The following is a 24,570-nucleotide window of genomic DNA, read 5'->3' as shown; positions in this document are numbered from 1 at the left end:
AGATACCTGATGGTCATCTCTTGTGAGTTCATAGTGTAGAAACAGAGCTACTGTTTTTGAATTTGGGGGGATTTTCCCCTTATAAATATAATTTTATCTTTTCAGTTCCATTATGCCTTTTGAAGCACTCTCCATCTGTAATTCACCATATTGGGTTTCCCATGTTTACTTCTGATTTGGTGGTTGTTTTAAAAGCACAACAGAGCCTGGGTAATATCCTCTGTCACGGAGACAGACTCCCGGGCACGCTCAGCAGTAGTGGAAGAAGATAGAATGCTGTACTCTTCCTCACAGTGCTTGAAAACACACATTTATTTTTAAATGAGCGATATAAAAAGGGGAGGAAAAAGTGTTAATCTCTAGGATAAACATGTGATTGAGAAATATATTACATTTTTTCCCTAATGTAATAAAAATAAGTTAAGCCCTTATTGGGGCATTCCGTATTTAAATAATATGAAATAAGATGTTGTAATGAGATTTTAAAACAGATCTTATAATGCCTTTCAAGGTGAAAATAAACTATTCAGGCTATAAATTAAATGATCAATAATGTCCAAGAGCCAGGCTGCAATAAATATTTCTTCTGTTTTTATAAATTATTTCTCTATCAGTAGAGAAGCTTTCATGAAAAATAAGATGGCCCAGAGCAAAACTGATTATGATATTTACATCTTAGCTTTGAAATTGACTCCATAGTTTTTTTTTATTGTTTCTATCCAGCCCCTTTAAAGGAAGAAGAGATTTAATAACGACATACTTTGTAGCTTTATTTATGGTCATCAATTAAATATGGCACATTTGCGGTGGCTTTATTTTATAAAGTTCATTTTTGGAAGGCAGGTTTTTACAGTTTTTCTGTAAATATTCCATTATTCTAAATCTTTTGACTTGAGAAACTTTGTCCTTGAAATTCTAGGTTATTAATTTAATTGATGTAGTCCTTGGGGATCCATTTATCTTATCTCTGTAATCAAATAAGTGGGATTTAAGCAGATGCTAAGCTAAGGATCCAAGTGAGAGGTCCAGCTCAGGCAAAGAACCCTGTGTCCTTGGTGGCTGTCCTCCCTGCCTCCTCCCGCCCCTTGATACTGATACAAGGTGTGCTTGAACCCCGTGTCTAAGGTGGCTCCGGAAACGCCGAGACTTTGCTCGAAGCTCAGTTTGTATTTTTCTGTGTCCTTTGAAGTGCTAATTAACTGTAGCACTCTAAGATGTCAGAATAGTCATGTATGGGCAAACAATGTATAAACAGACTTGTGGCTTTATAGTCTGATTCAGTTGGCATCTTCATAGCCCTGAACGCAAACCAGAAGTCGATGATACAACTAAACAAATGTGAAGAATTCAATGCCACAGACCGAAGACAATAAACCACCAAGTGGGTTTCTGTCCACTTCCTGACCTTTTCGTATAGAGACCAATAAGGCCATCTGACCTTGTCAGGGTTTAAGGGGGCTGGTTCAATTTATCTCCATGTGTGTAAGATCCCATCGAGGTTCAGAAAACATTGAAAGACCAGAGCTGCTAAAGGACAGGCAAACACTCTGTACCTTCCAAACAAATTGAAAAACGCCTTTTCTAGAAACTCTTGACCAAAGAAGTATCTGGGGGTAGATTGTTTTTTTCAAGTTAATCTCAGGGAAAAGGTCAGTAATCGTCAGCCATTTGGGTCTGCCATTAGTAAATGACGATTCTTCATGGTGGTCAAAGAACTCTTACAATGACTCTTTATCATAGTGCCTGTCCGAACCCTCTCTTCAAAGCAACTACCAAGCAATATCTTCCAAGAACACCTACAAGTCATCAGTCATAGCATGCCCGGCAGATAAAGACAAGGAAACGCACGTACGCTGCCCGCTTGAAGAGCACCTGTTTCTCAGTCAATATACTTTGTACCTCAGGGAGAATTCAGAAATAATAACAATCTTAGGGATATCTTTATCAAGGCAAAAGAAAACAAAGGAGGATATTGAGAAAATAATGCAAACATATTAAAAACAAGAAGCAGACAGCAAATGCAATTGTGGAACAGAGCCTTCTCTAGAGTGCCAGGAGGTGGCTGAGCTGAACCTGGAAACACAGCATCCTTTACCTGACTCTATTGTTTGACCCTGTTCTCTTCTCAATATTCTTTCTCTACTCCTGGGAATATCCTCAGTGTGGGAAGTAAGGTCAAGAAAAAAAAAAAAAAAAAAGAAAGTGCAACTTAGGGAAAACCCAGAAGGGAAACTTGGCTGATTCCACAAAAAGAGAAGCGCTTTGGTTCATTTAAGAATGTCAGTGTAAGAATGACCTCAGAAGCACTCTGCTCCAGCCCCACAGTTCTGTAAATGAGAAGACTAAGGTTTATCATTCATTCATTCATTCATTCATCCATTCATCTATTCATCTGACAAGTAGACATCATCCTGCTGTGTATACCAGGGAACAAGAGAGGTCATGCCTCTAGTCCCACTGAGGGAGATGATAGCAGGGACACAAAAATAACTATTACTAAGCTTAGGTTATGAAGCACCAGGAAGAAAGTGCTTTGGGAAGGTGGAAGAGGGAACATGGAGGGGTGAACTCTAGGCAATGTGGCCAGTAAAGGCTGCTCTGAGGCCTGCAGGGAGCTGGTCAGGAGGTTAAAGGGTTCTAGTTGGAGCACCGGGACGACCTGAAGCTCCAGTGCAGGGACTGACTCAGCAGCTTCAGCATCCGAGAGAAGGATTGCTTGGTCTCAGAGGATGGAAAAGACAAAGTTAGAGGCAAGCAGGAGATCACTAGGGCCTCGCCACCCAAGGGCAGGAGTTTAGGTTTAAGGTGTCTTGTCAGAAGAGCTGAGTGTGATGAGTCTGGGCACGAGGTTAGGGTTGTAGCTTCTTTAAGCAAAACCAGGTGCTTTGGTACATTAATTCAAGACACATTTATTGAGTATAGTATTAGGTGCCGAGGAGTTATAGGGGAAAAAAAACATTCTGTCTTTTAAAAGTTCACATTTGGGTAAAAATATGAGTCTCACAGTGAAACAACTGAAGTTGCACTTAAGTGTCAAATCAAAACACAAAATATGACAGGAGGTAACGAGTGAGAGGATCCAGCTATGCACCTCAGACACCCAGAGCATCTGATAGCCCAGGATGCCTGTCTCTAACTGTTGGGTCTCAGGTTCTGGCTTTTCATAGGACCGTAAATCCCAAAGGAGTGTAAAGTTTTCACTTCCAAACCTGTATTGGCATGTATATAAAAGTGGTCCTCCCATTTCTTCCAACTAATGCATGTGATATTCTCGGCAAAAACACCTGTGCTCTGCTTCTCAGGTGGCACATGTCTCCATGTCTCAGGAGCCAGCCACAGCCACCTCCTTTGCGAATCTCCCTCCCTTTCCCAGTAACCAACAGCCCCCTTCCCCGCATCTCTTTAGTTTTTGATGCTGGTTATACCCAGTGTTGTTGTAATTCATTTTCAATTTTGTGCTGTTGTAATTCATTCTCTTCTGCCAGACTGAGCTCCCGTGGCCAGGGGCCATGTTTTACCACTTTCTGTGTGCTCCTCCAGAGCGCCCCCCCCCAGTCCGCTGGATGGACAAATGAAATGGCAGAGAAAGGACCCTAGACAGAGAGATTGTTGTTCAACATGTCGTTAGCTGATGAACTGTTTATAGGCTGTCTTAGCATTTTCGCTGCTCTAATCCAAAGACCTGACCACATAGAGGAGAGAAGATTTATTTGTTCAGAGTTTCAGGTTCAGTCAACGTGAGGCTGGGGACTATGGCTCTCAGAACATGGCGGCCGGAAGCGAAGAGGGGGAGAGCTCAGGCCTTCGCTCTCATATCCTGGAGCCCAGAAACAGAGAAGGCAGGTGAGGGGGAGAATAAAACATATGTAATCACCAAGGCTGCAGCCCCAGGACCCGCCTCCTCTAGCCAACACCCAGATAACTACATTGTGATGGATTGGTCCTCTGCTGGGATTACAACCAAGCCCCACATTGAACATTGCCACCCCGTGTCCATGAGGGCTGGGGCGGGGCATTTTACTTCAAACCATTACTTCCACCTATGCTGGAAAGCAAGAGGCAGCTTAAGGAAGCAAGAACTCGAGCTGGATTCGGCATCTGGAAGCAAAGGATTTCCAGGCAGCGAGTGTTTCAGGAAGTTGAGTGGGCGCCTCCACACAATTCTACCTCTGTGGGAGGAAAGAGAGATGCGCTGGAAATGGACAAGACGACCGTGTTTCCATCAGGACGTGCTGACAGAGGATGCAGAGGAAGCTCCTGAAAGCACAAGTGCTTGAGGGAGTTTCTGGAGAGGACCCGGATGGAGCCTGCTTAATTGTGCAGACAGCTTCGCCCTTCAGAGAGCCTTGTATCTGTTTGCTCTTTTTTTTTTTTAAATCTTATTCTTTCTTGATTTTCCTCTCAGCTCTTTTTGTGTGAACTGAAGCTTCTCTTCTCTTCTGTGCCACGGGACTCTGACGCCCACTATGACAACCGGCTGCATTGCTAGTATACAGAGGACTCTGTCCCCAGCATGATAACCTGTTTCACTAATACATAGTGCTCATTCATTCCCTACAGTTTGCCAGCTTCTCAAAATTTGAAAAATATTAAGACCAGCTAAACTGTTTAAAGTTTGGCAATATAATGTTTCATTCATATGAAAATATAATACATTTACATGTAAATTCAATTAATACACTGACTGGTTTATTTGAACTATAATGAAACCTAATGATTTTGTGAGAAAATCAAATTACAATTGATGTGTTTCCTGTTCTATAAGCTAATGAGTAATTTTACATTGTATAAGGTTTTAAAAAAATCTTACAAACCATAAATATAAGGTTTGCACATACTTTATTGCTCTGGCTCATTAAATTTAGCTATTTCTTGAATTTTTTTTTTTTTTTTTGGCAGTAGTAGGGATTGAACCCAGGGATATTCTACCTCTGAGCTACGTCCTCAACCCTTTATTCTTTTTATTTTGAAACAAGGTCTCACTAAGTTGCAGAGGGCCTTACTATGTAGCTGAGGCTGGCTGTGAACCCGGATCCTCCCATCTCAGCCTCCCAAGTACTGGGATTATAAGCATGCACCATCACACCTGGCTCCGTTTCTTAAATTTTCAGGATGTTTGTTATCATGTTTGTTATCACTGATGGTGCAACTTGAGGGTGGGCTAGCACATGATTTGGGGGTGAGCTGCTAAAAGAAGCAGCAAGAGTTTGTGGGCCATGCTGAAATTAGGTATATCAATCAGACCAGGAACGTGGGAGAAATCCTGTGGCCGAGGAGCCAGCAGCTGCTCCTCACAAGCCAGGCATGAGTCTGTGTTTGGATGGTGGGTAACGTATGACTGTCCCAGCCTTCTGTGGCTTTTCACTATCCCCAAGGCAGAGGTAAAAAAGAGGCATCCATCTTGTGTGTGTGTGTGTGTGTGTGTGTGTGTGTGTGTGTGTTACTAGGGATGGAACCCGGGGACTTTCTACCCCCGGGGTACACTCCCAGACCCATTTTTTATATTTTATTTGAAAACAGGGTCTCACTAAGTTGCTGAGGCTGCCTTCGAACCTGTGCAATCCTCCTGTCTCAGCCTCCCAAGCACTGGGATTACAAGTGTGCACCACCACGCCCGGCTGAGAGCATCCATCTGGAGTCTCAGATTTGTCATATACCTCAAACTAATGCTGAGCACATAGTTGACCACTTCGTGCCTCTGTTTCCTCATCTTCCATTCAGAGCAGCTGACATGTTCCCTGTTCATGTTCAGAGTCATAAGAGTTGAAGAAGTTATAGCTGGAGGTACACCTGTCCTTCAAACCCAAACTCTTCCCTTTCTAGATTAAGAGTTAAACAACTGTGCATTTGAAATGTCACTGGGACGTCTCAGCCCCTATACTATGTGGATGTACACGGCCTGTCTTTAAGACAGGGATTGCGTTCAACATTTCCCAGACATCAACTCACTTTTCTACTTTTCTTTCTTTCTTTCTTTCTTTCTTTCTTTCTTTCTTTCTTTCTTTCTTTCTTTCTTTCTTTCTTTCTTTCTTTTTTTTTGTGGTACTGGGGTTCCCGGAAGCCCTTCTATCTCTGGGTTACACTCCCAGACCTATTTTATACCTTTTATTTTTTTGGAACAGGGTCTCTTAAGCCAGAGCGGCGGGCTTCGCGATCCTCCTGTTTCCGCCTCCCAAGCCCGGGGATTACAAGCGTGCGCCACCACACCTGGCTATCAACTCATTTTTCATGGGGCATCTCTTGGGTCAAGTGTTAGGGGAAAACACTTTGGGAAATGTTGGTGTTGTAACATTGTGGACAAAGCACGAAGCAATTGTGGGGCATTCCTACAAACAACAGAGGCCATTGTGAAAGGGGCTAACTTCAGAAAAACAGGCTAATGAATAACTTAGTTCTGACTTAAAATTGCAGAACGATAAAGGCTGAATTATTTAGATAATAAAATGAGAATTTTATAATGTTTAGAACAAAGACCATTTAGCCATATCTGGCATCACTTGGATCCCTTGAATTTTGCAGAAACACAATGGAAAGTATTAGAAGAGCTTACTGTACCTTTACACTTTAAAACTGCTGGTTGCATTTAGACTGGTAAGAAATGCCATCTTGCCGGGTATGGTGGCGCATGCTTATAATCCCCGCACTTGGGAGGCAAAGACAGGAGGATTGCGCTGGTTCAAATCCAGCCTCGCTGGCTAAAGAGACCCTGTTTCCAAATAAAAATATAAAATAGGTCTGGGAGTGTAGCCTGGAAGTAGAAGGGCTTCCAGGAACCCCAGTACCATCAAAAAAAAAAAAAAAAATCCCATCTTCGTGACATGAATGCAATGAATGCATAGTGGTATTCTCTCTCTCTCTCTCTCTCTCTCTCTCTCTCTCTCTCTCTCTCTCTCTCTCTCTGTGATGGTGTCTCCAGCTAAGGAAAGTCTCTGTTGCTCTCACATCCATATCTGGTGACACATGGCTGGGAGTGGAGGTGAGGGTGTCCATTTCCATGAACATGGTGGTGGGGGGAGTCCCTGCTCTGAGTACAGTGCTCCTTGTGGAAGTGAGATCCGGTCCCTTGCTAAATACTCCTTTATGATAAGGTTGTTGGTAATCTGTGTCCCTGTATTAGGACATATATAGAATAGGCCTCCAGACAAATATTGAGTTTGGAAAATCAGCGTTATCTCTTACTGTCTGAGCTAGATGGCTGAGTGCTGGCAGGCAAAGAGCCCATCCTTACAACAGGGAAGGGCGCTTCGTTTTTTCTTCTAGAGCATTATTTCTCAGCATTTTTTAGATGTATCCCTTTATAATTCAGTTTAAATTATGTACCTTTTCCACAGAAAATGCAGAGAATCCATAGAATCTGGTAACTTATTAAAGTTATTGCTTGTGATTAGTCTTTGCTTAAAGCCAGAACATTTTGCATTCAGAAATACTCCTTGAGTTTCAGACGTAACCTGATTTTATTTTACTTTCCCAGAGGGGATTTTAGAGTTTTGCACTTGGGAAGTAGCTTGTGGGAATACTGGGTTCCTCTCCCAATTTCTGTTCAGTGCCTATTGCTTGACTACTTTGCACTTTTTTTCTGGTTTGAACTGGATGCTGGAGCTGGTGTAAAAGTAATTTCCCTCCTTCTCATAAAAGATAAGGTTATGCATTGAGAGAAATAACTTTGAGAAGCTTTGGCTGAAGATTCTTTTGATTTTGTACTTGAGATAATAGCCTAGTATATTCTGCAAGAGAGATTTGAGTTCACCTGTCAGAACAAGGCTAGGCTGCTAAATAGTGACTATGTAAGTTTGAAATCACACCATTCATTTATTCCCCCAAATGTATATATATTAACTGCTCCTTTCACAGTGTCTGCCAACAAATGGCAGGAGGAGGCATAATTTATGGGTCCAGAAAATGCTTGAGAAATAATTGAAGCATTATAGGCAGGGAGAAGAAATCTTTGAGGGAAAACTTACTCTCTCTCTCTCTCTCTCTCTCTCTCTCTCTCTCTCTCTCTCTCTCTCTCTCTCTCTCTTCCCTCTCTCTCTCTCTCTCTCTCTCCCTCTCTCTCTCCCCCTCTCCTTCTCCCTTCCTCTCTCCCTCCCTCTCTCCCTCCCTCTCTCCCTCCCTCTCTCCCTCTCTCCCTCTCTCCCTCTGTCTTTCCAGTACTGGGGATGGAACCCAGAGGAATTCTATCTCGAAGCTACACCCTCAGCCCTATTTTTTATTCTTCATTTTGAAACAGGATCTCACTGAGACCTGTTTGCAACTCACTCTGAGTTGCAAAGGGCTTCACTAAGTAGCTGAGGCTGGCCGTGAACCATGATCCTCCTGGCTCAGCCTCTCAAATACTAGGATTACAAGTGTGTACCACCATACCCGGCCACAAACTTCTCTTTCATGGGCAAGTTAAGATCTCAGGGCCACAGAAACATGCTAAGCCACATGGTTTTCTGGTATGTACTTGGCATGTGTGCCCTCTACAAATGAAATCTACTTATGAGGGTAAATGGAAAATTTACAATAAATGTCCAGAATGTGGTAATGGTAATGAGTTATTTCATATTCCAAATAATTAAGGATGCATTAATATTTTACAACACATGGTACTTACTTACACATGGCAAATGTTGGATATAGAAAAACATACTAACACAATATGGGTAAACAGTATAAGTCAATGTGCTTGTACAAGCAGAATGACTTTGCTTTAGCATTAAATAAAATGTATGTGTGAGAGACTGACAAAACCAAGACTGATCGAAATGAACTTGGGAGCCTAAAGATGAGTCTCTCTCAGGTAAAACAAACTATAGGCACAAAAGTAAAATACAGAGCAAGTAATTTCCCACGGCATTGCTGATTCCAGGAAAAGTGAAAAAGATTTTTGCAGTGCTTATTTATGATTCTTTTAGAATTTCTCAGTGAAAAAAACAAAGCCCCTTTTGGTTTGGTTAGTTCCCTACATTATGAGTTTTGGTGGGAAATAGAAAACATGTCCTTTTTTTTTTTTTTTTTTTTTTTTTTTGCGGATCTGGGGATGGAACCCAGGGGCATTCTACCTCCGAGCTACACCCCCTGCCCTATTTATTATTCTTTTGTGTGTGTGTGTGCATGTGTGTGGTATTGGAATTCCTGAAACCCTTATACCTCTGGGCTACACTCCCAGACCTATTTTATACTTTTTATTTGGAAACAGGGTCTCTTAAGCCAGCAAGGCTGGCTTCGAACCTGCACGATCCTCCTGTCTCCGCCTCCCAAGCGCGGGGATTACAAGTGTGTGCCAACATGCCTGGCCAAAACATGTCCTATTATGGGAGTGGGAGTTACCAAATCTGGGCTCCGCCAGGCTCCCAGAAAGCAGGGGGCAGGCATGCAGCTGGCTTTGCTGGTTGAAACTCAGTGGGTAATGACACGGGAGCAGGGAGGCGAGGGTGTCTAGCCACTGGGGGCACTGGTGGGCATCTAGCTACGGGGTCCTGCAACCACAGTGTGTGTGGCTGGGGCCTGGCCAGGTCTATGCCCAGGAGCAGGGCAGCAATCATTAGCCCCCTCTGAGGTGCGGCCAGGGGAAATGTTCCTTGACTGTGGTCTCAAGCCTGGCTCTGGTCTTTCTAGAGAGTAGTCTTTTGGGGATTCTTTTCCTGCTTGCATTAGCTGTGTGGGTTGCTACTAGCATCCCTGCCTGATGCATTTCATAAGGACGTAGATCCTGTCTTAAGTTCCCAGCGTGTGTGTTTCTGTCCTTCCTATTGCTGTGACTTGATTGAAGCAGAAGCTCTGCTGAGAAGCCATAAAACCAAGCTGTCCCAGAGCTCGGAACCATCACCACCCGCCATGGTGCAGGAAGACATCAGCCACACTGCAGACCTGGCTGCGGTGTTGAGATTATAATCTTCCTCTGATTCACAGGAATATCAGGCAAGACCAAAAAGTTACACTCATTCTCAAGAAAGAAACTCACTTACCGATTGGCTAAAGCAGGAACCAATTGAGAGCAAGGGGAAAGTGTTCCAAGATCTTTCCAAAGCTGGGGCAGCCTGGAGCCATCTTCATCCCTGCCCACCTCGATCAGGGCAGCTGGGTCCCTGGTGTCGGGCTGGGCATCTGGATCCTCAGGCTCCCAAAGGAGGCTGCTGGCAGCCAGGATTGCGCCCCACTCTCAACAGAGCCTTTTTCCAAGCCAGAGCCCGGTTTCCATTTCATGCATATGGAGCAAGACTATCAACTTCTCTGTAACATATATTCCCTGAAATGGCCCTCGGCTTCGCCACCTCCATATTGTATTACCCCAGTATTAGATCCGATGAAACCGGGTGCTATTCCTTACGTGGCCCCTGCTACTCCACTGCTTTCTAAGCTTCTCTAGCTACTCCGTGGTTTGCTGTAGACGTTTATCTGCATATGATCAAATTTATTTTTCAAACTATATTTCATGAGATAATTTTTCATATACATTTTGTCTACCCTTCTATCTCAAAATTTTTGTCTTTAAGCAGTTTGGATAATTGCATTTCATCTGTGTGTGTGTGTGTGTGTGTGTGTGTGTGTGTGTGTTTAAGACACGAGTGTATATATTATTATATTTGATTTGTGACATCAACTCATTCTGTGGGTTATTATAGTAGTCTTTAAAATGTGTCAGTCTGCCTTTTACAGTGATATACAGTGATTGGCTTTAGTTGGTTTTCTACTTCAGAGTTGGGTTTGGATTAAAAATTAAATATGTTTGAACTGTTCTCATTATAGAATGTTGCATACATCCAATTAGATTTTACTAATTAGCATTTTACCATCATTAATGTTTAAATGTCTTGTGTTCAAGCAAAGCCACTGTTAACTTCCAACTATTCGTATGGCCAATTATCTTATAACCAGGTTTAAAATTCACTAAGGAATTCTTTTACATCATGTGTGGGTGTGTGTGTGTGTGTGTGCACGCAAATATACATATATTTAGGTTTTCTCTCCATGTATTTTCTCTACACTAGAGTATAGTTTGAGGTTGAAGATATGTTTATTAGATTTGTCATTTAATGAGAAATGTTAGGAGGATAATGGTAATGTATCCTAAGTCTTAAGTGATAAAAAATAGAAATATGTTTATATTTATCATTTAACAAAAATCATAAATTCCCCACATCCTGGGTAAATGGTTCACTGCAGTGACAGAGTTTCATCATGGTCGAAACCCTTTGATAATAATTATGATGCTGAAAGTAAAATGTAGCTTATATTTTGCAGAAAATGGGATATAAGACAATATTAAGTATTGGTATGTCTTTTTTGATAAAAAAAATGAAAACTTATAAAGTCTAGGCTTAGTTTTACTCAATATACACATTTATGGCATGTGTTCCGTGTTCTGTGGGCAAGTGGTGAGCCGTCAACACACGTTCTGTTGTCACCAAATCCTTGAGGCTGCAGTGCCAGGCAAGCAGGATTCACGCCTGCCTCCTTCTGTGTTTCTTTACCTGTAAAGCTAGATAGAGAGGGCAAGATGGCGGCCATGGGACATCTGGCCCATCATTACTATGGACTTCTCAGCCTTGTCCTGTGAAGCCTGCCACAAAATCAAACTGTCAGCAAAACACTTAGATGTATACTACTGGGAAGGATGTGACCGTATCTCACTGACTCTGAGATGGACTTCCTGTTTCAATCTTACCATCTCTAGAATCGAGATGCATCTCACAATCCTCCATGCGTGGCAGTTCAGTTGGCAGCGGGTTCCTTGTGCCCCATTCCTTAGTGATATGTAAAATAATAGTGCATCTGACAAGAGACTTAGATTCAATGAAATGCAGCATTTGTTCCTATTTCTTTCCAAAAGAAAAAAGTGAAGTTCAGCAAAGTATATAAGATAATGTAAGATAAAGAGACACAATAATAAAGAATAAAATAAAGTCAAGATACAGACACACACACACACACACACACACACACACACACACACACCAAGGTTTGGTCAGTCTGTAACTGTGGGCTCTAAATTTGGCTCTAGTTTTTCTGATACCTAACCAAAATTGGGAAGAGGTGTGATGCTGTCTTCCTAGCAAAAGCTTCAAGTGGAGTTTTGCATAAAATACTCTTTAATATGCAATAGATGTGATCCAAACATATCCAGTTTCCTATTGCAAGATTCCTAGGATCTTAGCCATCTCCTTTCCTCACTTCCTCTATCCCCTTGCAAATTTTTCTTTTCTTCATGATATTTTATCCAGGCTATGCTATGTCTCATTTATCACTTACGACTAATTTCAGCATATCAAAAAACCAACATTTAGTGTTTTCAGTCATGAATCAGTAACTGGAATTGTATGAGCTGCAAGAGAGAGCATGTCTCTGACTTTTTTTTTCCCCCAGGCTCAAATTGATAAGATTAGGGTGATGCTATTTTAGACCCAGAACTCAACCAAATGGTGACTGTTTAGACTTTGAAGTGTTGCATTTGCTGTGGAGATTATCACAGCAGTGAGGCTATTTAGAATTTGTGGTTATTTCAGCTTTTTTTCCCCCTTCTGTTCCTTCACGGATTGTATTGATACATGTTCCCAGATTCCCAGGTTTATCACCACTGCCACACTGTCTATTAACAGGCTGTAGAAAAAAATATCCATCTGGGTAAAAAGTGAGAGTGTGGGGGCTGGGGTCTATGGCTCAGTTTTATGGTGGAGCGACTGGGCTGTTCTGGGGTTGCCTCAAGAAGCAATCCTTTTCTTAGTTAAAAAATATAAAATTTCAATTTTCTACTATGGACAGATTTTATTATTTGCTCACAGACTTTTTGTTTATATTAAAATATATTTATTGTGGTACTGAGTATTGGACCCAGGGGTGGTCTACCACTGAGCTGCACCTCCATTCTTTTTTATGTTTTGAAACATGGTCTGGCTAAATTGCAGAGGCCCTTGCTAAGTTGCTGAGGCTGCCTGTAAGCCTGCAATCCTTCCATCTCAGACTCCCAAGTACCAGAATTACAGGTAGGTGCCACCATGCCTGGCTTGCACCATATTAAAAAATTAAGTATTTTTAATACTCACATATAACTTTGACTGGCATCTATATTTGGCTTGTTGATTAAATTTTCCTTGGTTGTAGTTATATCAGATAAAATACCTGACACCCAAATACACTCCACCTTTTTTAACTACGCTAGCTATGTATCATATAGGAGTTGAACCTTCTTGAGACGTTTTGTGGAAAGGCACGGGTTATCGGTGATTCGGCATTATATTTAATAAAATCTGGTAGAGATTATTAAAATATTTTTTTAAACTTACCTTCATTTCTCCAGATCCTGTTGTATAGTCAGAATACAATCTGAATGTCGAAAATGGTTTAATTCATCTTGTAAACAGAGAAACTGAGGCTAGTTCGCTAGAGGACAATTCATTCCTGGACAGAAGCGAGCATCCGTCAGTGGAGGTCCGTGCGCGGCACCTCGCCTGCCGCCCAGCAGAGGTTATCTCTGGGCTGTCGTAGCTGAACGTGGAGTGGGCCGTCTGTGGCAATTCAAGGCCAGCGGCCCATGTGATTCTGTGATTGCTTTTGCCACTTCGCTTTTGTGTAGTCATTCATTATGAGATTGGTCTTATCTTGTCGTACCTCTGTGTCATTAGCAGTGTTTCAGTGCATTAGTGACCGAATGCAGGTTTAACGGTCACAGATTAAGTGGTCAGCTCTCGGCAGAGCGAGAGGGTTGGGGATTCTGCAGTTGTTTGGTGAAGTTCTGTTCCATGGTAGTAATGTCGGAGTCATGAAAAATGAACTCTTCCCTCAGGAGGAAGAGATGTGAAAATAGAGATGCTCACCCAAGAGAAGAAAGTCCATTGGGTGTTAACAAAGTATAAATCATTAAAAATTTCCAAGCTGAAACAAACTGAGAACTTAACTCTGATTGACTTAAGAATTACAGATCTGAAGAGTCTCATCTTTCACAGAGCAAGAGAATAAAATAAAAGAGACTGAGCCAGTCAACAAATTTGATGTAGAATATCCTCCATTCTGAGCCGATTGTTTTAAATTTGTGATTTGCTTTTATAAACTTAATGTTTTATTCAATGAACCTTTAAGGACCCACCCAATCACTTATTTCTATGGATAGGGTGAATTTAAGAGTTGTTGTTTTCTGTTACAAAAATAAGGGAAAGTTTTTTTTTGTGTGTGTGTGTGTGTGATATCAGGAATAGAACCTAGAGGCATTCTACCTCTAAGCTACACTCCCAGCCCTATTTTTATTCTTTATTTTGAAACAGGATCTCACTAAGTTGCAGAAGGCCTGCCTCTCTAAATAGCTGAGGCTGGCCGTGAACCTGCCATCCTCCTGTCTCAGCCTCCCAAGTACTAGGATTGCAAGCATGTGCTACCATGCCTGGCTGAAAGTTCGTTTTTAAAATACAGTTTTCCCAAATAAAAAAATACATTTTCAATCACATACAACTCCCATAATTTATTTGTTATTGACTTTAAGTTGGAAAACCTCTTCAATTAAATTAAATGTATAGTATTAAAATACTATAAATTGTTTTTGCATTGTAGATCGGAAGGAAAGTAATTAACATAATTAAATAATTTCATGGTAGCACAGATCTGAATCCTTAAAAGATTTATGGGAGTGCACAGATTTTAGGTTTCAAACAAAATTTTAAAAGAAATAACCAAAATTTAAAACTTAATAATGGGCTCTGAAAATAGAGGAAAACATGCGTTGGCACCATTATTAGTAAGATGCCCGAATTGCACGAGGATAAAATGCAGAGCACTGGACACAGGAATGTGAATTTCACCAACCAGCTTAAACAAATGAAAAAGTTACTCACTGCAATAGAAACCTGGTGTGTGGGGCTTTTGTCTACGTTGACATCTATGAAATCAAATGTTTTCAGGTCAGTGGTAAAAAATGAAAGCATTAAATTGCGGGGAAAGAATTGAGTTAGTTCAAATTGAGTCTCGATTAACTTGAAAAGATATGTTAACCCTTGTAGTCTGTCCTCACTGTGGACTGCAGGTCCCCCAGCATGCCTGGGGGTTTGGAAAGCGTTTTAAATTGAGGACGACATTCTATTCCATTTACAAGTATATATCCAAATCCCCAAAATGGTGGTTTAGAATTGCATTTTATTTTATTTTTCTTGGTAGGAGAAATTAAAAAACTTAAATCTCACACAGAACAGATCATCAAATAAGAAACAGTATCTAAACCTTTTGTCTAGAAATAAGTGGTTAGATTTTACTATTCTTCGTCATATTCTACAAATAACCATGAGGCTCACATAATAATTTTGACCCTAATATAATTTTTTTTTGGTGGTATTGGGGTTCCTGGAAGCCCATCTACCTCCGGGCTACACTCACAGACCTATTTTATAGGTTTTTTATTTGGAAACAGGGTCTCTTAAGCCAGCACGGCTGGCTTCGAACCTGCACGATCCTCCTGTCTCCGCCTCCCAAGCGCGGGGATTATAAGCATGCGCCACCATGCCACCCGACTACCCTAATATAATTTAAAAGGGAAAAGAGTTGATTCGAATTAGTCTCCCACTAAAAGTAAGCTACCCTAGATAAAGGCTAAAAACTTGGGGACTTGGGTGTATTCATTTCGAGTCACCCCTCCATGCCAGTCTGGTATGGAGCTGTTTTTCTATTTTCTGTATTTCTATCTTTCTAATAAACTTCTTTAACTCTTCAGCAAAACAAAAAACAAAAAACAAAAAACTTGGGGACTTTATGTGTGTGGAATCTCGTAAAGTAAAATCAAGTGTTGCATTAAATTAAATGTATGCTATTTAGATCTTTTTTTTACACTGGTTAATTCACTGAAAGGTTTATCATTAAGTATAATAAATGCAATAAAATGCTTCTTCATTTTTCACAGGAGGCACTTCAGAGTCCAAATCAAGTGAACAAAAACACCAAACAAATCACATATATGTAGACTCTAGATTCGGACTGATGTGCAAAAAGGAAATTGTAGGGAGTGCGATGGGGTCATGTAAATCATCTTAAAAAAATCAAGTTTAGCCGGGCGTGGTGGCACCCGCTTGTAATCCCTGCACTTAAGAGGCAGAGACAGGAGGATCACGCAGGTTCGAAGCCAGCTGTGCTGGTGTAAGAGACCCTGTTTCAAAAATATAAAATAGGTCTGGGAGTGTAGCCCGGAGGTAGAAGGGCTTCCAGGAATCCCAGTACCATAAAAAAAAAAAAATCAAGTTTATAGCTAGCTGGCTGGAGTTAGGCCAACCTTTATTATTATCCAAGAATGTTCTTTTCTTCTTTCATCAAATCTTGCAAGTGTATGACAACATTTTATCTGTCAGTCTTCATACAGACCGGTCATATTAAACCTGGAAATCACCCATATTCTGTCTTATAAGTAACATCACGTGAGTGGGCAAATGTCTCTGCCAACAAGCCCTGAATCACGTGTGGAGAGAGAGCTGAGCATTAAGGAGGTGCGGGTGACCCAGGGAAGGACCCTGGGTGCTGTGAAAAGTACTTCAGGCAGGAGACCTATCTCTGTAAGTTTCTGGCTTTGGGTTTCACCTGTTACTACATGTGCTTAAGTTTCACCAATAAATAAAACACTACTTACAATTATTTAGCTGGATGTGTGTTTCTATAACTGAAAGGCACAAATCCTCTTTTCCAAACCAGGGGTCAGCTGTGATTGTATTGGCTAGCACTGTTCTTTCAGATGTTCTTTCAGGTATGGCTCTATCTTTCTGTAACTGTAAATATCTTTATAATTTGAATGGAATTAAAAAAGGGGCCCCCAAACAGCTATATGGACTAACTAGAGTAGCCAAATTAAAACCCACAAAATAATAGGCACCGAGTTAAGATGATTGAAAGACGATAAAATGATTTTATTTACCCTTTTGGGGTAAATAGCTTTGTAACTGATAGGTAGTATCGAATATAATATTGAGAAAGTTAAGTAGGGATTTTTATTTCTACATTAAAAAACCAGCTATAAGCCGGGCATGGTGACGCACGCTTGTAATCCCAGCATTCGGGAGGCTGAGACTGGAGGATGGTGGTTCGTGGACAGCCTCAGCTACTTAGTGAGGCTCCACAACTTAGTGAGACCCTGTCTCAAAATAAAGAATAAAAAAATAGGGCAGAGGGTGTAGCGTGGAGGTTGAATGTCCCTGGGCTCCATCCCCAAACCCACAAAACAAACAAACAAACAAACAAACAAACAAACAAACAAAAACAGCTATAAGGTAGCCATACATGTATTATAAGAGCATTGGACAGAGATGAAACAGATATTGAACCTGATTGATTGATTGATTGAATAAATGATATCACATTGAAAGTTGTAATCCATGGATGTGTGTTTAAAAATACCTCATGAGGGGCTGGGGCAGGGACATAGCTCAATGGTAGATTAGATATTTTGCATATACAAGTCCCTGGGTTCTATCCTCAGTACTAAAATAAAATAAAATAAGTCTCATGAACAGCAATAGCATTGAATTTATAACATTCCTGAATTGTAGCCAAATGTTTGTTGTCAACTTTGAGCACTTTCATCAAATTAAACCAAATTTACAATTATGGTTATCCCTATCAATGTTCTAACACTTATTTTCTTACAGTTAATGCACCTATTAACTGAGGCTGAAAAATCAAACACCTCTTTAGAAAACATGAACAATCCATACTAATGGTTCTCAAACTTTAGCCCATGTTAGAACACTTGGAGAGCTTGTTAATACGCAGGCCCCCATCTCTGGAATTTCTAATCCAAAGGTCTAATTTGAGAATTTATGTTTTGATCAAGCTCCTTGGTGATACCAATGTTGTCACTGGTCTGGGGGAACATTGTTTTATTGTCATCTTTAGAGAGGTGTGCTTTTAGTTATTGTATGGCCTCTTTCCACCAAGCTGCTATATTGTGGCTACATGTACAGTTTTTCTTTTTTTCTGAGATAAATATTCAATTAAAAAAATACAAGCCAAGTGTGGTGGCACACACTTGTAATCCCAGTATTTGGGAGGCTGAGACAGTACTGCAAAAAAAAAAAATACAGACTTGGAGACCATTTATTGCAATAATGATTTTTGCACCTGGTGAGGAAATACTTTCAAATGTCTGACATTTACTGGTCTCCATTAATCTTGTTATCTGATAGACAAATCCACTGCCTTTTGGTCTGACTAAAGTTACCTTAGGGCTGGTTCTCTATGCCTAAGCCCCATCTTTTATAAAATGGAACTATGTATGAGGGTTTTGTGAAGATGTACTATACCGATACACGGAGAGCTTTGCAGTGCACTACCAGCTACGTGGAGAAGTGCAAAATGTCAGCTCCCCACCCTGCTGTTCTATCACTAGAGCAAGAACAGCATCACCAGAAGAATAAGTTCTATTATTCAAGCAAGAACTTGGTAGGCAGATGAGTGGTTTCTGTGCACTAATGTTCTTAAGCCACCCAAGGGGCTCTGGAAATAGGCCCCTTAATGAATGTGTGAGCTCTGAGTTATTATGACCATTGAATTCACTTCCACTCTCTAATTCTCTTGTTTGCATTTATAAAATACACTCCTAGGATGCTCAGCATATCCTAAGTACATAAGAGAAAAATAGAATATGGAGAATTCATTTAAAATCATACTATACTTTAAAAGAAATTGTTTCTAGGGGCTTAGGAAGATCTGAAAGGTGAGGATTAAATTTCAAAATGGCTAGTACATTTCTATTATGGGAAGGCCTTTTGACACGAGTCTAATAACTGCTCTTTTTTCAATCAATTTTAGATTCACATAATCTGAAAAAGGCCAGGTTCTTGCAAAGCAGGAGAGTTGGACACATTGCCATCACATCTGCAGTAAGTGCTGCTGGGAGAAACCTTTGCAGGTGTCTGCACAACCCAGCTCCATGCTGACCCGTCAATGCCATGCCAGCGTGGTGGTAGGCTTTTCCATTTCAAGGCTCGCTTACTTTTATATATCATGTAAACTATTTTTTAAACCAAGAGATCTGTGCTTTATTTACTGCTCAATCTAGTACATGTAACATTCACTATCAGATACAGGCCTATGTGTGTAAGTATATAGATAGATGCATAATGTGTCCCTCAACCTCCAGACACCTCTGAACACTTGGAATCATAAGACACATTGAGAAAATAACTTTGCCACACGTCATGATCGCTTCCTTTCGGTAGCAGCTCCAAGGCAGTCAATTGTTAATATTTAGCACGTATTCTCCAGTTGTTTATATTTGAATTGTATAAACCATCGTGTGCTCTATTTAATCGTGTAGTGCTGATATCTAACAATTGCTCCAATAACCGTTTTTTTTTTTTCCCCTTCAATACTCACGCATAAAACTTCTATCCTGGGGATTGATTTTTTCGGCTTATTGTGCATAGCAAGATAAATAACCTAAGGACTAAATTCAGTGTAAGTGTGCATACTTTAAATAGGGTTAAAACTCCTTAATGCTGATATTTCTTTAGCTTGGCAGTAAAACAAAATCAATGCTAATTTAATTGGAGCTCACAAACCAAGTTTAGCTTTCACTGCTCTTTTCAAAAGAGTCAAGCGCTGTAGTTATAAACAGAATTAGTAATTGGTTGGTTGATATGCCTGTTGAATAGTAGATAATTTTTATTCAGTCAATTCCCTTTAAAATCCTTTATTTTAATTTTAGATATATTACTTGATAATAAGACTGTTGATCAAAATGGTTGCATTAAACCTGTTTATAATTTTGTAAAGTGATTTTTAATTCCCCCTGAACACCCTTCCTTCTGGCAGAGGAAAAAAAAATTGCTCATGGGTTGTTCAAAATTGGCCCTGTTTTTCTTAGATGATCTTTAATTACACTTTAAAGCAGCATTTCTTAATGGGGAATTGGAATTCCGCTTGTTAGAAAATTACAGAGGGTATTTGGGGATCTGCTGTTAGCTGCAGGAACAAATAGAGAGATTAGTGAGACAAATGATCAGTAGCCTAAAAAAATTACCTGTGGGAGATAATTATTAGCCCAGGGAAGATCTGGCTGTGGTCATAAAGGCTGCCTAAATTATGAGCTTATCAAACCTGCTTTAGGAGCTGCGTAGGAGAGAAGAGGAGGTTTATATTAGTCACCAGGAATCAGTGGAGGGGTCATCCTGGAGATTAATGGATTTACATGTCTCCTTCCTGGGCTCCGCTGTAGCCACACAATCTGCACTGGAGTTTCAGATGAGAGAGAAGGGGAGGCCAGGCAGCCAGGACGCTGGAACAGCACTCGTCGATGGAGCTGGGGGAGGTCAATGGTGATGTTTTAAAGGGAGAGAACAGAAGCAGAAGGTTCACAAAAGAGGGTGAAATAAAAGCAGCTCCGCTGCTCCCGTGAGGAGTGGAAGGATGATCAGAATTAAGGGTAACGAGCCTGGTGCCAGTAACCTTTGAGACTCTCCCAGGCCATGGCACCGAGGTTGAGAGAAACCAGAGCTGATATGCCAAATGTGTTGCATAGCAACTTTATTTAAACAAGATGACTCCTTCAGAATGGATTTTGGGAGCTTTCTTTACAGATGTAGATGGTTCTGGCATGAATTTGATGATAACCACAGGGCATGTGCCTCAAGCAGGAGGGAAGGAATAGTGGGTATGAAGGGAGGAGGCTGCTGGGTGGAAGCAGGGACCCAGGCTCTGTCTGTGCCTGGCATTTCAACCCGGGAGGTTTTCTTTTGTGCAGAAAGAACCACAATCACTCAAGAGCACTTCTGAGGTTAGACAACCTGCCCATCTCTCTACTTGGCCATCGTTTTAAAAGTCCCTTAGTTGAAGTCCAAGTGTACAGAAAATGATCAATAAAAATGTGCTGACTCAACGAGTGGGTAATTAACAGATATGCTTATTGGACGAGACATGCTGATTTTGAGAAGTGATTATGATGCACTTTTTATCTGTGTCTTTTTATCCCCCTTAAAATAGAAATGAGTAGGCCTTTTTTACACCAGAGCTTTCTTCCTACTATTGAGAGTTTATGTCTAGTCATTGTTTAGTTTGGAAAACCCTGAGTCAATTTTAACTTGTTAAAACACTCCTCTGTACGACACCATATTAGGCATGGAAGAACACAGAGAAAGTGAAAACTTGTCTCGTGCCCTCAAAGAACTTTTAGCAAGCCAGTCCAAGGCTGGAGCCTAGAGTCCCAGCTTCTTTGGAGGCCAATCCAGGCACTAGAGACCAACCTTGGCAGCATAGTGAGACCCTGTCTTAAAAGAAAAGAAAAAACACTACTAATATTTGTATTCCAATTGCAAATTCGTATCATAGAAAATGATCAAAATGATGGCCCTGGGTGAGCACGGCTGGGGAGCTCTGCTTTGCGCAGCTGTAATCAGCCCCTGCAGCATTGCTGCCTGCAGGGAGTCTGAGCAGGACTACCTTTCCAGCTGAGGCCACAGCCACCAGGCCACAGAAGACGTGTCTCCCGTGCAGCCAAGCAATGCCAAGCTCTGGCCAAAGATTTACTATTAATGATGATGGCATTGTTAACCCCGAGGGGGCGGTTCAGTGGCCTTGTGTATTGGTTGCTGATGTTTGCCTTGTGGACTGGCTCTGTGCTTGTCTTTGTTTTAATCTTATTTAGAATACATAGTGACAGAGAATTAGTATTTCTTGAGTAAACGTTAAGAAGGGCTATTGATAATGTTTTCTACTCACAGGGTTTCAACAAGAGCGTTCGCAAGGTCAGGAAACTTTTGTGTTTGTCTCTACCTCTGTTCTGAGGGCAGCAGGGTGCCCAGGATGTGGCTTGGATGGCCACTTCATCATGACCCCCCACATCCTCTCAATTCTCCTGTTCCAGATCACAGGCTGTCCTAAGGCAGAGTGCCCATTTGCTTTACTGGGAAAGTGACTCTGCTTTTTTGAATTTTGAATAAAATACAGGACCAGAATACGTACCTTCTGAAATTCCCTACATTGGTCCTCTCTTCATTCCCCTGACTGGAAACAGACCAGAAAGAGACACAGAGACTCACTCGCAGTACCCGTGTAGGCCTGCGTGTTGTACGTAACATTCCCTCTCTCTCCCCTCTACACAGAGAAGAGCCAGAGCAGTTAGTGGGCAGGTGAGGATTGGTGGCTATCAGAGCCATTGGTAACTTCTTTATCCCAGTCTCCACATCGGATCAAGAGTGCAATGGTACCCTCATCCTAATGCCAGTTTTATCGTTTCATTTTTGAAAGATTTGACTTTGGAGAGCCTCAGAAACTTGAATTCCTGAAAGGAAGAGGTCTCAGAACTGGAGCTGGCAATTTTAGCATGAACAGCATTGTCCTGAATGGCTGTGAGACGTTTTTTGCTTTATGTTATCGTGCTGAACAACAACATTCTAGTCTGAACTCTTGCTGAAATGATTGCTTAAAAATGTGACAGTTGGCGCCGGGCGTGGTGGCGCACGCTTGTAATCCCCGCGCTTGGGAGGCGGAGACAGGAGGATCGCGCAGGTTCGAAGCCAGCCGCGCTGGCGTAGGAGACCCTGTTTCAAAAATATAAAATAGGTCTGGGAGCGTAGCCCGGAGGTAGAAGGGCTTCCAGGAACCCCAGTACCACCAAAAAAAAAAAAAAAATGTGACAGTTGTGTGCCTACAAATGCCTTACTCTAATCCGCCTTGAGACTGGGTTCTATTATTGTTCGCTTATTCTGTGCTATAAGAATTGCAGATCCAGTGGTAGCGAAATCTTGTGCTGACTGTGGTCCTGAGATATCCAGTTTCTGGCATTATGTGGTTATTTTTATGAGCTCTGTAAACTTTAGTTAAAGGTTCACAATTTCGCACCGTTCTATTCCAAGTAATTCCAAAATACTTTCCCAGTTTTATCAACTCAGCAACTTTCCAGATTAGCCTTTTCAGATTGACCATCGGTATTTCCAAAGTTTGTGGGGGTTAAAGCTTTGATGAGTCACTCCCCCAAACTGGATCTATCTCCTTATGAGACGACTGAGTATTTAGTGTTTTTTTTTTTTCCCCTTAAAAAAAATCCCCAATAGAAATACGCCAGCTCCACAAGGCTGTGAGAGTCTGCCTAGCTTAAATGGTAGTGGCAGAAAGAAAAACAAGATACTGTGTTTACTGTTGGTGATTTCCAAATTGTTGTGTCTTCCAGATGGCTCACAGAGGTTAAATTACTACGATGAATGCCATTTTGAAAATGTTTCTCTTAGTATCCAAAGGCATCAAATTAAAAAATCTTAGTTTTGTGGAATTTTAACATAACCCATATTTTGGGAGTGGGGACTATCACAACGGGTTTCCATGCATTGTTATCTCGGAACCCCCGATGCTGACTGACCACCAGCGTCGTTTCTGGAGAATAATGTTTTCCAGCTGTTCTGTTTTGAGTCCTTGTTTCTCTAACTAAGCAGTCAAATCAGTGCTGACTGTGTTGCTAGGTAAGCAGGAGGAGACAGAGCTCATATCATGGAGCCAACGTATCAGTTAGAAATCAGGCTCTGAGCTTCAAGGTGATTGCCATCACCTTGAAGGCATTCTAGCCACAGAGCCAGCTGCAGAGTCTCTCAGTTGCTGGTTATCCTCGTTAAGTCAATTACTTATTATTAATAATGCAGAAATGGACTTGTAGCAAATGCTGGAGTATCTGCTAGAGGGGGCAGGCTTGGTTCTACTATGGCCCTCTTCACTCAGCGCAGGCTCAAAGGAAGGGAAATGTTCGTCAAGCCCCCTTCCTACCACAGAGCTTTCCATACCTGCCCATGAGAGCAGCCCTCCCAATGTTCTACATTGTCTTTTAAAACATGCCCTTTTAAGGCTCTCTAGATTTAATAAAACCGCCATCAAATTTTGGTATCATCAAGGCCCTGAACAATCAAGTCTTAAGGACATGTGAGGCCACAGCTGGATTTGTAGGCCCTGGAGCTATGTATAGCCTTTAATCCTGTTCCCACACCATTGGAGCCTCCTGAGGAGGAGAGAGGAGGAGCTCCATCCACCCTGTGCAGGTCCAACCGCAGCGCCTCCCCGCCCCTCCCGGGCACCCTCAGAACTGCTTTCCTGCTGGACGCAGCAGTGTTTACACAGCCTTTTAACAGAAGGATTCATTTAGGATTAACTTAATTGAATAAACACAAAGCTGCATAATTTATGGACCAAAATAGTTTTTCCTGGTTGGGTTGCTGACTAGCATTTCTTTTCTCCCTAATGGAATATTGCAAAGCCCCATATTGTAATAATCAGAATTTCATCTTTGAGTCAATCCAGCTCATTTACATGATATGATTTTATTATAAGCCAGATGTATAAATAATTGCTCATGAAGAGGGCCTTTACTTCAGGCAAAATAATGGAAATATATATTCTTGATTCCATTTATTTATTTATTCATTTTAGTTTTTCTAATAAAAACGGCCTAGTCCAATAGAAAAATAACTTCACTGTGGGGATTATACTGAATTCTTATTAATATTTCCTAGAAAAGATAACTTAGGAAAAGTAATACAATGGCGTAGATTTTGCTCATGAGATAGGATAAATACAAGAGCACACAATGCTGGGCACAGTGGTGCATACCTATAGTCCCAGTACTGGGGAGGCTGAGACTGGAGGATG

This window comes from Muscardinus avellanarius (genome assembly GCF_963383645.1).
Source record: "Muscardinus avellanarius genome assembly, chromosome: 5".
Taxonomy (NCBI): domain Eukaryota; kingdom Metazoa; phylum Chordata; class Mammalia; order Rodentia; family Gliridae; genus Muscardinus; species Muscardinus avellanarius.
This window is presented reverse-complemented; position numbering follows the sequence as displayed.